The sequence below is a fragment of the Rutidosis leptorrhynchoides genome, chromosome 1 (assembly GCF_046630445.1).
Source record: "Rutidosis leptorrhynchoides isolate AG116_Rl617_1_P2 chromosome 1, CSIRO_AGI_Rlap_v1, whole genome shotgun sequence".
Classification (NCBI taxonomy): Eukaryota; Viridiplantae; Streptophyta; class Magnoliopsida; order Asterales; family Asteraceae; genus Rutidosis; species Rutidosis leptorrhynchoides.
Window position 1 is genome coordinate 630,790,260 of NC_092333.1, and position 13,762 is coordinate 630,804,021.

The following is a 13,762-nucleotide window of genomic DNA, read 5'->3' on the forward strand; positions in this document are numbered from 1 at the left end:
TCTTCAAGCACTTTTGAGCTTTCAAATAACTAATGAGTTTTAGCTTTGAGTTACCCTTCTCTCCATAAATCATTACTGGCGTTTTTTCCTTACGAGGAATGCGAATTGCCTTCTTGGCGCACACAACTTCAGCTCCTATTTTGGACATCCAGTCCATGCCGACTATTACATCAAAACTTCCTAATTCTACGGGTATTAAGTCAATTTTAAATGTTTCTCCGGCTAAATTTATTTTACAATCACGGCAAATTTTATCGGCTTTAATTAGTTTACCATTAGCTAACTCAATCATGTACTTAGCATCTAGAGGTAATGATGAACAATTCAATTTAGCGTGAAAGTCTCTACACACGTAACTTCTATCAGCACCAGTATCAAATATAATAGATGCGGATAAGTTATTAATGGTAAACGTACCCGTAACAAGCTCCGGGTCTTCACATGCCTCTTTAGCATTAATAACAAATGCTCTTCCACGTGCAGGTCCGATATTCTTCTCTGGATTCGGGCACTGGCTCTTATAGTGGCCTTGTTTTCCACACCCAAAACAAGTAATGGTAGCCAAAACAGTTCTATTTGCGTTGGTGGCAGGAGTCTTGGCACCATTTGTATTCGTAACGAGAGCCCTACAATCTTCAGCAAGATGACCCTGTCGATTACATTTGTTGCATACCACACTACAGTAACCAAAGTGATGTTTGTGACATCGGTTGCATAAAGGACTTTGTCCTTTGTAACCAAAACCTGAACCACTACCCGCACCTTTCGGGGTTTCTTGTTTCTTAAAAGTTTGTTGTTGATTACCTCGATCATAGCTTCCATTCCACTTTCTCTTGTTACCTGATACCTTCACATCAGTATTGAATGCTTTCTTATCCAAAATGACCTGATCCATTAGCTCGTTTGCCATGGTTATAGCTTCATGAATTGTCTTAGGTTTCGATGCTGTAACATTTGCCTTGACCTTTTTGGGCAAACCATCTTTGTACATTTCAATCTTCCGTTCTTCGGTTGGAACCAATTCAGGACATAGCAAAACTAATTCCATGAATCGCTGATTGTAGTTGGTGATTTCAGTACCAATAACCTTCAGACTTCGTAACTCATCTTCCAACTTCCTAACCTCGTTCCTTGGACAATATTCATTGATTAACATTGTTTTGAATTCTTCCCACGGAGTATCATAAGCTACATCTCCTCCTACAGCCTTCACATAATTTTTCCACCACGTGAGTGCACTATCTTGTAAAGTGCACGATGCGTATTTGGTCATGTCCTTTTCAACACAACCACTGATTTTGAACACAGTTTCCATCTTTTCTATCCATCGGGTTAAACCGATCGGTCCTTCTGTTCCACTGAATGATGAGGGCTTGCAAGCTTGAAAAGTTTTGTAAGTGCACCCCACACGAGGATTTGGGTTAACTGCAGCACCTCTTGCAGCCTCGACCCATAACATTCTGTCGTTCACTCGCTGATTGATGAGTTCCTGGATTTCTTGTTCCGTCATTCGGTTCAATCGCGCCATATTCTTCTATAAGAATGAAAAGAAAATAATTATTCACATGGAATATTATAGATGTAGTGTATATTTACAGTACATTATAGCTTATTAATAATATGAACCAGGTATTATTATAAAAGCCTTTTCTTCTTATTAGCGTTTTATAATTATATCTAGGGTAGTACCTACCCGTTAATGTCCATACTTAATAGCTTAGTACAGAATCAATTACTACCATCTAAATAATACTTAACCATGGAAAATTATTGCATTTCACACTTCACTATTTTTACATATGCTTATCTTACATCGAACATTAAGCAAACCACACTGATAATATTATACAAAACATTATATGATCCCATGGTTTAATACGGCAGCGCATCGTTTGGTCTATTTTCTAGGACGTTTAGGTTCAGAGAATCGCTTAACGCTTATCCTGGCTGTCTGCCTATATTTTGGCTGTGGGACTGAGGAACTGGATGACGAGATAGAATGAATAGGAATAGCGGGAATAGGGGTGGTAGTGTCTAGTGGAGTTGGTGCCACATCATCCTTATTAAACTCAGGATTTGAATTTTCTAATTCATTAGCCTTTCGTTTCTTTCCTAGTTCGAACTCTTCTTTTGTAATTTCCTGTATTTCTTCCTCGGGTTCACTTTCCTCCTCGGGTTCACTTTCCTCCTCGGGTTCACTTTCCTCCTCGGGTTCACTTTCCGGGTTCTCTATAGTCGGTTCATCCGGAATTTGTGAGTCTTCCCCAAAGATATTATTTTCGTCATCGGATAGGTTAATGACTGGAGCACCATCTGAAGATTCTGGTTCGGAGTCGCTGAATGTGATAACAAGTTTTGAGCCCGACATCTATCACACAACAACTAACCCATTAGTACTACATAATATTTACATATAAATTTTAACCAACAATGATAAGCAATGGTTTTTAAATCAGACCCGGTCAAAGTCCAGACTTACTAATGTATCCTAACGACTTATCAGTTAGACACACTAATGCAAACCTGGTTCGCTAAGACCACCGCTCTGATACCACATGTCATAACCCGTCCTTAACCCTAAGAACGAGTTAGATAACGTATGATTTCATTGCGAGGTATTGACCTCTATATGAGACATTTTTAAAAGAAAACTGCATATATTTTACATTACAAACCACAAATCTTATTTTTGATACAAGCTTTAGACGATAGAAAGATGATTATCGTTTAGCGATAATCTTCGACTTACAAACTTTACAAATAATGATAACAACACGATTTCTAGTATATTTTACAACACAAATCCTCGGGTATGCAGTTTTATTTTTGACACAAATATGCGTACGCAAGATCCTGCTCAAATTCAACATAATGCAGCGGAAACTTCTAATTATCACCTGAGAATAAACATGTTTAAAACGTCAACATAAAGTTGGTGAGATATAGGTTTAGTGCCGGCAGCAATATATATATAGACCACAAGATTTCATATATAAACAGTTTAATAAAAATATTCTAAGTGGTTGAGCACTTGGTAACCATACTTAACATTTAATCACGTCGCATATTCCCTTTATTATGAAATCTTACTACACCGTACCAAGTGTAGTCACGAAACGAAGTACTGTGCAACCGTTGAATACTGGTCGTCCAGTCCGGTTGGGGTTGTCAGGCCCGATAGATCTATCAACAGGATTCGCGTTTACAATACCGCTGTAAATATTAGTTACCAAGCTACAGGGAAGTATGCCAGTGGTACAACTCAACGTAGAATATATTTTTCAGTTACTTGTGTCCATAACGTAAAACATAAAATACATGTATTCTCATCCCGAAATATTTAGAGTTTAAAAGTGGGACTATATACTCACTTTCGTCTTGAAGATATGTAATTTCGACTTGGTCTCCGATTGATATCACGAACCTATCCATATATAGTTTATCAATATATTTCTATTTTAAACAATCGTCACATATATATACTTTTTATACTTTTAATAGTTTTAATAATTTCTTAGTCCGTAGTTAGCAGTCCGATGTTAGTAATTCAATTTTAATGGTTCATTTTTAGGTGTTTAATAAACCCCCAATGAAATAAATAAAAACCCCCATCGTATATGTATTGGTCGAGATTAATCTTGACCCATGGTACCGGTGTTGTCAAATGACGTGTTGCGTACATAAAGTACCGGTGTTGTCAAATGACGTGTTGCGTACAATCATGGGATCTTATGATTAATCTTCTCGTATTGTTTACGGGTGATCCTGAACCATATAAAATTAAATTATGAGTACATATATATAAAATATCATGTTATTTTAAAAAGATGTGATTTATTTAATTTTCTCCAATTATTTTCGTAGCCAAACTAGTCTTAGATATCCGATCTCGTTTTGGTCATAGTTTCTTCGTTACAACTCCGTTTTCGTTGATTCAACTTGCCACTTCCTTGGATCGAGTCCCTCTTTAAGACTATGAACTGTAAATACCTTAGTTTGTATTCGAAATCACAGGTCATAGGTCAAACTTTAGTGAAACTTATGAAGTTAATCATTTTCCATCATGTAAACAACCTTAAATGATTATTTTTCTAAAAATACTTATACTTTGAGTTAAATCATGAAATTTTTATGTGTTATCATATTCATAGTAAAAATCATTTTTCCAGAAAATAAACCTCCAATTCAAAGTTTAAGATGGTTTTTAATTATCCAACCCAAAACAGCCCCCGGTTGCACTCCGACGTCATAAAAACAGTTTTTAAGGTGTTCTTTGAAAAACCAAGTTATACCTTGTTAAATTAGCATATTTTTAAGTTATATTACAGGTCTTGAAGTATTTTAAAAGTTAAGTTAGAAGGATCTATTTAGTTTGCGAACAAGTTTGAAATCATTCAAACTATGTTCTAGTTTATAAACTCTTATATATATAGCTATAAATATATGAATTGAAAAAGAGTTGAAGTAGAGTTTTTACCTCAAGTTTAAAATGTAAAGTTGCTGGAAAGAAGTAGTAAAATAAAAGTTGAGAGAGTTCTTGCAAGTGTGTGTGAAAATTGGAAGTAAAATTTGGAAAATGAATGTGTAAAAATGAGTTAGAAATGGTGCTTATTTATAGGCTTGAAAATTTGGTTTTTAGTGAAAATATCTAAGATAAGTTAAAATTTATTATGTCATGAATGACATATTATTCCAATAATTGAAGATTTCTATTGGTATATACCAATAGTAAATACTTCTAGAAGCTGTGTATAGTACCCTAGATATACGTATAGGATTATTGAGGAAACGGAACGAGAATTCAAATATAACTATCTTTTGTAAATATACTTATATTGTTTTATGTATAAAAGCCCTTTAAAAATGATTAAATACATTACTTATACGATATATGTATAAACATTATAAATCATCAGTATTTATGTCAAATAACGTTACGTATGGTTATTGTTTTAAAAACTTAAGTTAGTAGTTTCAAAATATACTTATGACTTTTTGTTATTAATACAAAATGAGATATTAAAACATCCTTAGATCATGTTAAATATGTATGTATAATTATCATATATTATATAGTTCGTGATATCATCGGTCAAACTAGACGGTCAAACGTTGTGTAAAACTCTTTTCAAAAACATAAGTCTCAACAATTTGGATTGCTTATCATGTTGGTAAGGTTTAATTTATGTAAATATTAATCTCATAAGTATAGAACGATCGGAAAAGTCCGGGTCGTTACATTACCTCCCCGTTAAATAAATTTCGTCCCGAAATTTTAAAATTGTACCTATTTTGCGTCATCGGAAAACAAGTGTGGATATTTTTGTTTCATTTGATCCTCTCGTTCCCAAGTAAACTCGGGACCCCTTCGAGCATTCCAACGAACCTTAACGATCGGTATGTTGCTCTGCTTGAGCCGTTTAACTTCACGATCTATGATTTCGATTGGTTCTTCGATGAATTGTAGTTTCTCGTCGACATGGATTTCTTCAAGAGGAATGGTGAGGTCTTCCTTTGTAAGACACTTCTTAAGGTTTGAGACGTGAAAGGTATTATGTACTCCGGCGAGTTGTTGCGGTAACTCGAGTCGATAAGCTACCTGTCCAATGCGTTCGATGATCTTGAACGGGCCTACATACCTTGGGTTTAGTTTACCCCTTTTTCCAAAACGTATTACACCTTTCCAAGGTGACACCTTTAACATAACCATGTCACCGATCTGAAACTCTAATGGTTTCCTTCGAACATCGGCGTAGCTCTTTTGGCGACTACGGGCTGTTTTCAATCTCTCCTTGATTTGTACTATCTTCTCAGTCGTTTCGTGTATGATCTCGGGACCAGTTAATTGTCGATCTCCTACTTCATTCCAACAAATAGGAGATCTACACTTCCTTCCGTACAATGCTTCGAATGGCGCAGCTTTAATGCTCGCATGATAACTATTATTATACGAGAATTCTGCTAATGGTAGATATTTATCCCATCCGTTTCCAAAATCGATCACACATGCCCTGAGCATGTCTTCAAGAGTCTGAATCGTTCTTTCACTCTGCCCGTCGGTTTGCGGATGATACGCGGTACTCATATCCAAACGAGTTCCTAGGACCTCCTGTAGTGATTGCCAGAACTTTGATGTAAATCTACTATCACGATCGGATATAATGGAAATAGGTATTCCATGCCTTGAAACAACTTCCTTTATATACAATTGTAATAGTTTCTCCATTCTATCCGTTTCCTTTATAGGCAAGAAGTGTGCAGACTTGGTGAGACGATCAACAATCACCCAAATGGTGTCGTATCCCCAGGCAGTCTTTGGTAACTTCGTGATGAAATCCATGGTAATACCATCCCATTTCCATTCTGGGATTTCTGGTTGTTGAAGTAACCCTGACGGCTTCTGGTGTTCAGCTTTGACTTTGGAACAAGTTAAACATTCCCCAACATATGTTGCAACGTCTGTCTTTAAATTAGGCCACCAATAATGTGTCTTAAGATCTTGGTACATCTTTCCAACTCCAGGATGTATCGAGTATCTTGTCTTATGTGCCTCATTTAATATCAACTTCCTTAATCCACCCAACTTCGGTACCCAAATACGATTTGCAAAATATCGAATTCCATCTTCCCGCATAACGAGTTGCTTCTCATACTTCTTCATTATTTCATTTCCTATATTTTCTTTAGTAAGTGCTTCTCGTTGAACTTCTTTGATTTGTGAGTTGAGATTCATGCGAATTTTTATGTTCATCGCTCGTACTCGAATTGGTTCTCGTTCCTTTCTGCTTAAAGCATCGGCCACCACGTTCGCCTTCCCGGGATGATAACGAATTTCACAATCATAGTCGTTTATTAACTCGACCCACCTACGTTGTCTCATGTTCAGCTGTTTCTGATCAAAAATATGTTGAAGGCTTTTATGATCAGTAAACACAGTGAATTTAACCCCATACAAGTAGTGTCTCCACATCTTCAATGCAAACACAACTGCTCCCAATTCTAGATCATGCGTCGTATAATTCCGCTCGTGAATCTTCAATTGTCGGGATGCGTATGCAATAACTCTCTTCCGTTGCATAAGAACGCAACCAAAACCTTGTCGTGAAGCGTCACAATATATTTCAAAATCATCGTTCCCTTCTGGTAACGATAAAATAGGCGCTGTAGTTAACTTCTTCTTTAGTAATTGAAATGCACTCTCCTGCTCAGAAGTCCATTCATATTTCTTCCCTTTTTGCGTTAACGCTGTCAACGGCTTAGCTATTCGGGAAAAATCTTGAATAAACCTTCTATAATAACCGGCTAAACCCAAAAATTGGCGTATCTGCGTTGGTGTCTTAGGAGTCTCCCATTTTTCAATGGCTTCAATTTTTGCTGGATCAACCTGAATTCCTTTGCTACTAACAACGTGGCCAAGAAATTGCACTTCTTTCAACCAGAAAGCACATTTAGAAAATTTAGCATATAGCTGTTCTTTTCTTAACAACTCTAATATCAACCTTAAATGCTGCTCATGCTCTTGCTCACTCTTGGAATAGATAAGAATATCATCAATGAAAACGATAACAAACTTATCTAAATATGGACTACAAACTCGATTCATGAGGTCCATGAATACAGCTGGCGCATTCGTCAATCCAAACGGCATAACCAAAAATTCGTAATGACCATAACGTGTCCGAAAAGCAGTTTTCGGTATATCTTCTTCTTTGACACGTAGTTCATGATAGCCCGATCTTAGGTCGATTTTTGAATAAACACATGATCCCTGGAGTTGATCAAATAAGTCGTCAATTCTCGGTAGTGGATACCGATTTTTGATAGTTAACTTATTTAATTCACGATAATCTATACACATCCTAAAAGATCCATCTTTCTTTTTAACAAATAGAATCGGAGCTCCCCACGGTGAAGTACTTGGTCGTATGAATCCATGATCCAGTAATTCTTTTAACTGACTCTGAAGTTCTTTTAACTCGGACGGTGCAAGTCTATATGGAGCACGAGCCACTGGTGCGGCTCCTGGTACTAAATCTATTTGAAATTCTACAGATCTAAATGGAGGTAATCCCGGCAACTTTTCCGGAAAGACTTCAGGAAAATCTCTTGCCACAGGCACGTCATTGATGCTCTTCACTTTTTCCTTTGTTTCGACTTTATTAACATGTGCTAAGATAGCATAGCACCCTTTCTTCAAGCACTTTTGAGCTTTCAAATAACTAATGAGTTTTAGCTTTGAGTTACCCTTCTCTCCATAAATCATTACTGGCGTTTTTTCCTTACGAGGAATGCGAATTGCCTTCTTGGCGCACACAACTTCAGCTCCTATTTTGGACATCCAGTCCATGCCGACTATTACATCAAAACTTCCTAATTCTACGGGTATTAAGTCAATTTTAAATGTTTCTCCGGCTAAATTTATTTTACAATCACGGCAAATTTTATCGGCTTTAATTAGTTTACCATTAGCTAACTCAATCATGTACTTAGCATCTAGAGGTAATGATGAACAATTCAATTTAGCGTGAAAGTCTCTACACACGTAACTTCTATCAGCACCAGTATCAAATATAATAGATGCGGATAAGTTATTAATGGTAAACGTACCCGTAACAAGCTCCGGGTCTTCACATGCCTCTTTAGAATTAATAACAAATGCTCTTCCACGTGCAGGTCCGATATTCTTCTCTGGATTCGGGCACTGGCTCTTATAGTGGCCTTGTTTTCCACACCCAAAACAAGTAATGGTAGCCAAAGCAGTTCTATTTGCGTTGGTGGCAGGAGTCTTGGCACCATTTGTATTCGTAACGAGAGCCCTACAATCTTCAGCAAGATGACCCTGTCGATTACATTTGTTGCATACCACACTACAGTAACCAAAGTGATGTTTGTGACATCGGTTGCATAAAGGACTTTGTCCTTTGTAACCAAAACCTGAACCACTACCCGCACCTTTCGGGGTTTCTTGTTTCTTAAAAGTTTGTTGTTGATTACCTCGATCATAGCTTCCATTCCACTTTCTCTTGTTACCTGATACCTTCACATCAGTATTGAATGCTTTCTTATCCAAAATGACCTGATCCATTAGCTCGTTTGCCATGGTTATAGCTTCATGAATTGTCTTAGGTTTCGATGCTGTAACATTTGCCTTGACCTTTTTGGGCAAACCATCTTTGTACATTTCAATCTTCCGTTCTTCGGTTGGAACCAATTCAGGACATAGCAAAACTAATTCCATGAATCGCTGATTGTAGTTGGTGATTTCAGTACCAATAACCTTCAGACTTCGTAACTCATCTTCCAACTTCCTAACCTCGTTCCTTGGACAATATTCATTGATTAACATTGTTTTGAATTCTTCCCACGGAGTATCATAAGCTACATCTCCTCCTACAGCCTTCACATAATTTTTCCACCACGTGAGTGCACTATCTTGTAAAGTGCACGATGCGTATTTGGTCATGTCCTTTTCAACACAACCACTGATTTTGAACACAGTTTCCATCTTTTCTATCCATCGGGTTAAACCGATCGGTCCTTCTGTTCCACTGAATGATGAGGGCTTGCAAGCTTGAAAAGTTTTGTAAGTGCACCCCACACGAGGATTTGGGTTAACTGCAGCACCTCTTGCAGCCTCGACCCATAACATTCTGTCGTTCACTCGCTGATTGATGAGTTCCTGGATTTCTTGTTCCGTCATTCGGTTCAATCGCGCCATATTCTTCTATAAGAATGAAAAGAAAATAATTATTCACATGGAATATTATAGATGTAGTGTATATTTACAGTACATTATAGCTTATTAATAATATGAACCAGGTATTATTATAAAAGCCTTTTCTTCTTATTAGCGTTTTATAATTATATCTAGGGTAGTACCTACCCGTTAATGTCCATACTTAATAGCTTAGTACAGAATCAATTACTACCATCTAAATAATACTTAACCATGGAAAATTATTGCATTTCACACTTCACTATTTTTACATATGCTTATCTTACATCGAACATTAAGCAAACCACACTGATAATATTATACAAAACATTATATGATCCCATGGTTTAATACGGCAGCGCATCGTTTGGTCTATTTTCTAGGACGTTTAGGTTCAGAGAATCGCTTAACGCTTATCCTGGCTGTCTGCCTATATTTTGGCTGTGGGACTGAGGAACTGGATGACGAGATAGAATGAATAGGAATAGCGGGAATAGGGGTGGTAGTGTCTAGTGGAGTTGGTGCCACATCATCCTTATTAAACTCAGGATTTGAATTTTCTAATTCATTAGCCTTTCGTTTCTTTCCTAGTTCGAACTCTTCTTTTGTAATTTCCTGTATTTCTTCCTCGGGTTCACTTTCCTCCTCGGGTTCACTTTCCTCCTCGGGTTCACTTTCCTCCTCGGGTTCACTTTCCGGGTTCTCTATAGTCGGTTCATCCGGAATTTGTGAGTCTTCCCCAAAGATATTATTTTCGTCATCGGATAGGTTAATGACTGGAGCACCATCTGAAGATTCTGGTTCGGAGTCGCTGAATGTGATAACAAGTTTTGAGCCCGACATCTATCACACAACAACTAACCCATTAGTACTACATAATATTTACATATAAATTTTAACCAACAATGATAAGCAATGGTTTTTAAATCAGACCCGGTCAAAGTCCAGACTTACTAATGTATCCTAACGACTTATCAGTTAGACACACTAATGCAAACCTGGTTCGCTAAGACCACCGCTCTGATACCACATGTCATAACCCGTCCTTAACCCTAAGAACGAGTTAGATAACGTATGATTTCATTGCGAGGTATTGACCTCTATATGAGACATTTTTAAAAGAAAACTGCATATATTTTACATTACAAACCACAAATCTTATTTTTGATACAAGCTTTAGACGATAGAAAGATGATTATCGTTTAGCGATAATCTTCGACTTACAAACTTTACAAATAATGATAACAACACGATTTCTAGTATATTTTACAACACAAATCCTCGGGTATGCAGTTTTATTTTTGACACAAATATGCGTACGCAAGATCCTGCTCAAATTCAACATAATGCAGCGGAAACTTCTAATTATCACCTGAGAATAAACATGTTTAAAACGTCAACATAAAGTTGGTGAGATATAGGTTTAGTGCCGGCAGCAATATATATATAGACCACAAGATTTCATATATAAACAGTTTAATAAAAATATTCTAAGTGGTTGAGCACTTGGTAACCATACTTAACATTTAATCACGTCGCATATTCCCTTTATTATGAAATCTTACTACACCGTACCAAGTGTAGTCACGAAACGAAGTACTGTGCAACCGTTGAATACTGGTCGTCCAGTCCGGTTGGGGTTGTCAGGCCCGATAGATCTATCAACAGGATTCGCGTTTACAATACCGCTGTAAATATTAGTTACCAAGCTACAGGGAAGTATGCCAGTGGTACAACTCAACGTAGAATATATTTTTCAGTTACTTGTGTCCATAACGTAAAACATAAAATACATGTATTCTCATCCCGAAATATTTAGAGTTTAAAAGTGGGACTATATACTCACTTTCGTCTTGAAGATATGTAATTTCGACTTGGTCTCCGATTGATATCACGAACCTATCCATATATAGTTTATCAATATATTTCTATTTTAAACAATCGTCACATATATATACTTTTTATACTTTTAATAGTTTTAATAATTTCTTAGTCCGTAGTTAGCAGTCCGATGTTAGTAATTCAATTTTAATGGTTCATTTTTAGGTGTTTAATAAACCCCCAATGAAATAAATAAAAACCCCCATCGTATATGTATTGGTCGAGATTAATCTTGACCCATGGTACCGGTGTTGTCAAATGACGTGTTGCGTACATAAAGTACCGGTGTTGTCAAATGACGTGTTGCGTACAATCATGGGATCTTATGATTAATCTTCTCGTATTGTTTACGGGTGATCCTGAACCATATAAAATTAAATTATGAGTACATATATATAAAATATCATGTTATTTTAAAAAGATGTGATTTATTTAATTTTCTCCAATTATTTTCGTAGCCAAACTAGTCTTAGATATCCGATCTCGTTTTGGTCATAGTTTCTTCGTTACAACTCCGTTTTCGTTGATTCAACTTGCCACTTCCAGTAGGTTTATCCAAGGAACTTAAGGTAGTAATGATGTTCATAACATCATTCGATTCATACATATAAAGCTATCTTATTCGAAGGTTTAAACTTGTAATCACTAGAACATAGTTTAGTTAATTCTAAACTTGTTCGCAAACAAAAGTTAATCCTTCTAACTTGACTTTTAAAATCAACTAAACACATGTTATATATCTATATGATATGCTAACTTAATGATTTAAAACCTGGAAACACGAAAAACACCGTAAAACCGGATTTACGCCGTCGTAGTAACACCGCGGGCTGTTTTGGGTTAATTAATTAAAAACTATGATAAGCTTTGATTTAAAAGTTGTTATTCTGAGAAAATGATTTTTATTATGAACATGAAACTATATCCAAAAATTATGGTTAAACTCAAAGTGGAAGTATGTTTTCTAAAATGGTCATCTAGACGTCGTTCTTTCGACTGAAATGACTACCTTTACAAAAACGACTTGTAACTTATTTTTCCAACTATAAACCTATACTTTTTCTGTTTAGATTCATAAAATAGAGTTCAATATGAAACCATAGCAATTTGATTCAATCAAAATGGATTTAAAATGAAGAAGTTATTGGTAAAACAAGATTGGATAATTTTTCTCATTTTAGCTACGTGAAAATTGGTAACAAATCTATTCCAACCATAACTTAATCAACTTGTATTGTATATTATGTAATCTTGAGATACCATAGACACGTATACAATGTTTCGACCTATCATGTCAACACATCTATATATATTTCGGAACAACCATAGACACTCTATATGTGAATGTTGGAGTTAGCTATACAGGGTTGAGGTTGATTTCAAAATATATATAGTTTGAGTTGTGATCAATACTGAGATATGTATACACTGGGTCGTGGATTGATTCAAGATAATATTTATCGATTTATTTCTGTACATCTAACTGTGGACAACTAGTTGTTGGTTACTAACGAGGACAGCTGACTTAATAAACTTAAAACATCAAAATATATTAAAAGAGTTGTAAATATATTTTGAACATACTTTGATATATATATATGTATATATTGTTATAGGTTCGTGAATCAACCAGTGGCCAAGTCTTACTTCCCGACGAAGTAAAAATCTGTTAAAGTGAGTTATAGTCCCACTTTTAAAATCTAATATTTTTGGGATGAGAATACATGCAGGTTTTATAAATGATTTACAAAATAGACACAAGTACGTGAAACTACATTCTATGGTTGAATTATCGAAATCGAATATGCCCCTTTTTATTAAGTCTGGTATTCTAAGAATTAGGGAACAGACACCCTAATTGACGCGAATCCTAAAGATAGATCTATTGGGCCTAACAAACCCCATCCAAAGTACCAGATGCTTTAGTACTTCGAAATTTATATCATATCCGAAGGGTGTCCCGGAATGATGGGGATATTCTTATATATGCATCTTGTTAATGTCGGTTACCAGGTGTTCACCATATGAATGATTTTTATCTCTATGTATGGGATGTGTATTGAAATATGAAATCTTGTGGTCTATTATTATGATTTGATATATATAGGTTAAACCTATAACTCACCAACATTTTTTTGACGTTTTAAGCATGTTTATTCTCAGGTG